Source organism: Palaemon carinicauda, chromosome 39 (assembly GCF_036898095.1).
Source record: "Palaemon carinicauda isolate YSFRI2023 chromosome 39, ASM3689809v2, whole genome shotgun sequence".
NCBI lineage: Eukaryota > Metazoa > Arthropoda > Malacostraca > Decapoda > Palaemonidae > Palaemon > Palaemon carinicauda.
In genome coordinates, this window is record NC_090763.1 from 755,643 (window position 1) to 759,829 (window position 4,187).

Sequence of the window (4,187 nt, forward strand, 5' to 3'; positions counted from 1 at the left end):
ATGCTGGTGGCATGGATGGCTGACAATGACTCACAAGACTGGCCTACAGGCATCATGTTTGTTCAGTTTCAGAAAAACAGTGCTCTCGATTCCGGGACAAAGTGCTCTCCATATTCTGCAATGCTTGGCTGTGAGGCTCGTGTAGGACTTACTACTTCGTCTTTGCCAATGGAAGTGATTGCTCGGATGGAGACTGAGGAGGATCTTCTTGCTGTCACACCAATCAGGCCAGACTCTGACAATGACAACTCTCTCCCAAACTGATAGTGTTTCAAACCAGATCCAAGCTACAAGTGATGAAACACCAACACATGATTTGACAGAGGATGTTCTGCTCCCAGTCGAACATGGCAGCACTACAACAAAATACACTGGTGACAATGTGACAAGTCAGCCAATGACAGCTGAAATCCTTGATCTACCCACAGGACCTTCCTCGCCCACAGCAACACCATCTGCCTACAATGTTGAGAGTCCTGTTTCTTCTGGAGAATCAGAAGAGCCCGTAACGTCTCTCTCACCCTTTCCACCTGACAGGCCTGTTTCCTCTGTTGAAAACCACAGAGTTGTAGAACACTTCAAAGAAATCAAAAGGCATCGTCGTGAAGCAGCCGATGCACAAACTTCTCAAGCAGAAAGGATGGTGAAAAGAAGTCACGTAGATCTGCGAGGTGGCGAACAAGGAGACAATGTAGCTGTGCCGGTTCCACTTGTTGATCGTGGGAGAGGCGATCCTAGAAATATCCTTGGTGTCATAATTGACAGACGAGAAGACACAGACCAATACAGGAGAGCTGTAAAAGCTGGTATTCTCAGTGGTCTGTATTCCAGAAATCAATTTGATCTGTGCCCTCAGCGCCTCCTAAACACTAACGACATGAACACTGAAAAAACAGTTTCACTGCGCTCGGCGGTGATTTCTCAATCCACTTCAGGTGGACAAGGCTTCACAAGATGCAACTGTACTGGCACCCAAAAGTGTAGTACAAGGCGATGTAAATGCCTTAAAGCCGGGTTTCTGTGTAACTCACAATGTCATAGCAGCCTCAATTGTTGTAACAAGTAACATGTCAATGGTTTCTGCTATTCTTTAGAACTTTTAAATGCTTTGTTTTAGGTCGTGGAACAGTTTACGTTGTGTGTGTGTGTGTGTGTGTGTTTGACCAATAAAATTCTGTATGTTTGCATTTTTTAATATTAATTTTATTTTTTATCTAGTTACTTACTAATATGCTCGTCGCAACATTGGCATTGATGATGAAATGAGCATAAGGGATTACGCATATTTACTGGGACCATTTTTCAAGGATTTCGCGTAATCACTGGAAAATTCAGTGATTAAGTGAAATCCCTGAGTGAAACGGGGAATACGTGTATTCACTGAAATATTCAGGGATTATGTGTAATCCCTAAATACGTGTTCTTACTGTAACGTATACACATGCATACATAGGATATATATAGTAGATAGTCAGTTGCCTATTTTCCCTGTTAGGGCACTTGGGCTTATAGCATCCTGCTTTTCCAACTAGGGTTGTAGCTTAGAATTTAATAATAATAATAATAATAATAATAATAATAATAACAATAATAATAATAATAATAATAACAATAATAGTTACATTTTTTTACAATATTATTTAAAAACAGATCAAATTTAAAATTACTTTGATAAATATTAAAATCATTAGAATTTTAAAATAGAACTGTTTCAATCAGTTTCCGTCTATATGTACCAGGCATTGATATCAATTTGTCCATATTCTTGAAATCTATTGGATGATTTTCCAGTGGCATATGTTTAAAAACAGCGCTATTTTCATCGCCTCTTCTAATGGAATCTCCATGGTTTGATTTTGGAGTGTCCTCCTCCTAGAAGAGCTGCTTACCATAGCTAAAGAGTCTCTTCTATCCTTACCAAGAGGAAAGTAGCCACTGAACAATTACAGTGCAGTAGTTAACCCCTTTGGTGAAGAAGAATTGTTTGGTAATAGCAGTGCTGTCAGATGTATAAGGACAGAGAAGAATCTGTAAGGAATAGGCCAGACTATTCGGTGTATGTGTGGTCAAAGGGAAAGGAACCCTAACCAGAGAGAAGGATCCAATGTAGTACTGTCTGGCCAGTCATATGACCTCATAACTTTCTAGCGTAGTATCTCAACGTGTGGCTGGTGCCCAGGCCAACCTACTATCATGAAGTTGGTATATAAATATATATATACACACACACATATATACATATATATATATATATATATATATATATGTATATATACAATCATTTATTTTAATTGTTCTTCACCTCCTTTGTAGTTTATTTTTCTTCCTTTCCTCACTAGGCTATTTTTCCCTTTTGGAGCCCTTGTGCTTATAGCCTCCTGTTCTTCCAACTAGGGTTACAGCTTAGCTAGTAATTATATATATATATATATATATATATATATATATATATATATACATATATATATATATTTATATATATTCACATTCATATATATAATATACATGTACATATATATAATATATACATATATATTTATATATATATCAACATTATTTTTCACAGAGAAGCCAGAAATGTTTCCTAACAAGGGGGACAACTCTTTAACTAGCCATTTTGATAGGTTATACACCGATGACCCCACAGAACTAATTATCGGGGTCATCGGTGTATAACCTATCAAAATGGCTAGTTAAAAAGTTGTCTCCCTTGTTAGGAAACATTTCTGGCTTCTCTGTGAAAAATAATGTTGATTTCCTTAATCATTTGAGAAGTTACAATATTGATTTTGAATTAAAATGATAAGTTTTGACGTGACATCACTTTTTACTAAAGTTCCAGTTGATGATTTAATAGATTTTTTAACCGAAGAGTTGCCTAATTATGAATTTTCTCTGCCATGTAATACTATGTTAGAATTGATTAAACTGTGCATCAAAGATTGTAAATTTACTTGTAATGGGAATTTTTATGAGCAAAAATTTGGAATGGCAATGGGTAACCCTTTATCACCTCTTTTAAGTAATATTTCTATGGAATTTTTTGAGAAGAAGCTTTTAGTGAATATTTTGCCGGGAAGAGTTTTGTGGTCTCACTATGTTGATGACATTTTTTGTATATGGCCTTTAAATGAAGATGTATCTGTTTTTTACTTAGACTAAACTCACTGGTTCCTTCTATAAATTTTACAATTGAGGAAGAAAGAGGTTCTGTTCTGCCCTTTTTAGACGTAAATGTTCATAGACATAATAATAGATTCAAGTTTAGCGTTTTTAGAAAACCCACCAATGTATCGTCTTACATTCACTTTTATTCTAATCACCATATTAAATTAAAACTCTCTGTTTTTTCCTCAATGTTTTTGAGAGCTCTTCGAGTTTTTTGCCCAGAATTTTTAGATGATGAGTTTTTAAGAATATACGATATTGCCTTTAATTTGAAGTATCCAAGATTCTTAGTTGACGTAGCATTACAAAAAGCCAAAAAAACTTATTATGCAATTGACAATGTAACATCTTTTAATCATGATAATTTATTAGTTTTACCGTATAATGATAGTTTTCTCTGTCTACCAAAAATTTTAAGATGTTTTAAGGTTAATGTTTTTTTTAGAAATTCTTCTACTATAAAGTGTATTTTGATAAAGAACTCTCGGTGTAATAGTGTAGGCTGCATATATGAAATTCCATGTAATGGTTGTAATTTTAAATATATTGGGCAAAGGTTAAATCAACATAAATACTGCGTTCGAGTGGGTAATGTGTCTAAGGCACTATTCGTTCACATGAATGAATATAATCCTTTGATAGACTGGAAGAACTCTAAAGAGCTGCTATTTTGTAAAGATGTTGTGAAGAGAAATATTATAGAATCAATTATTATAAAGATAAAGTCAGATTGTGTTTTTAATATTAGTGCTGGTTTATATAAATTGGATAATTTCCTCATGACCAATATTGTTCAGCAATTCAGAATTATATAATTTGTGTTTACCTTTTTGTGTTTATGACCAGTTTATGTTCAAGTACAAATTTTGGCTGTGGGTTGTTTGATTGTTTGACAATGCTAGTTAGCTGACTTGGTTTTTCTATCATTTCTCTACTGTTCAAATAAAATTTTGTTATTTTTTTTTATCCTTTTTTACTTATTGACGTTCTTCAACTATGTCTCACTCTTTATTGTACCC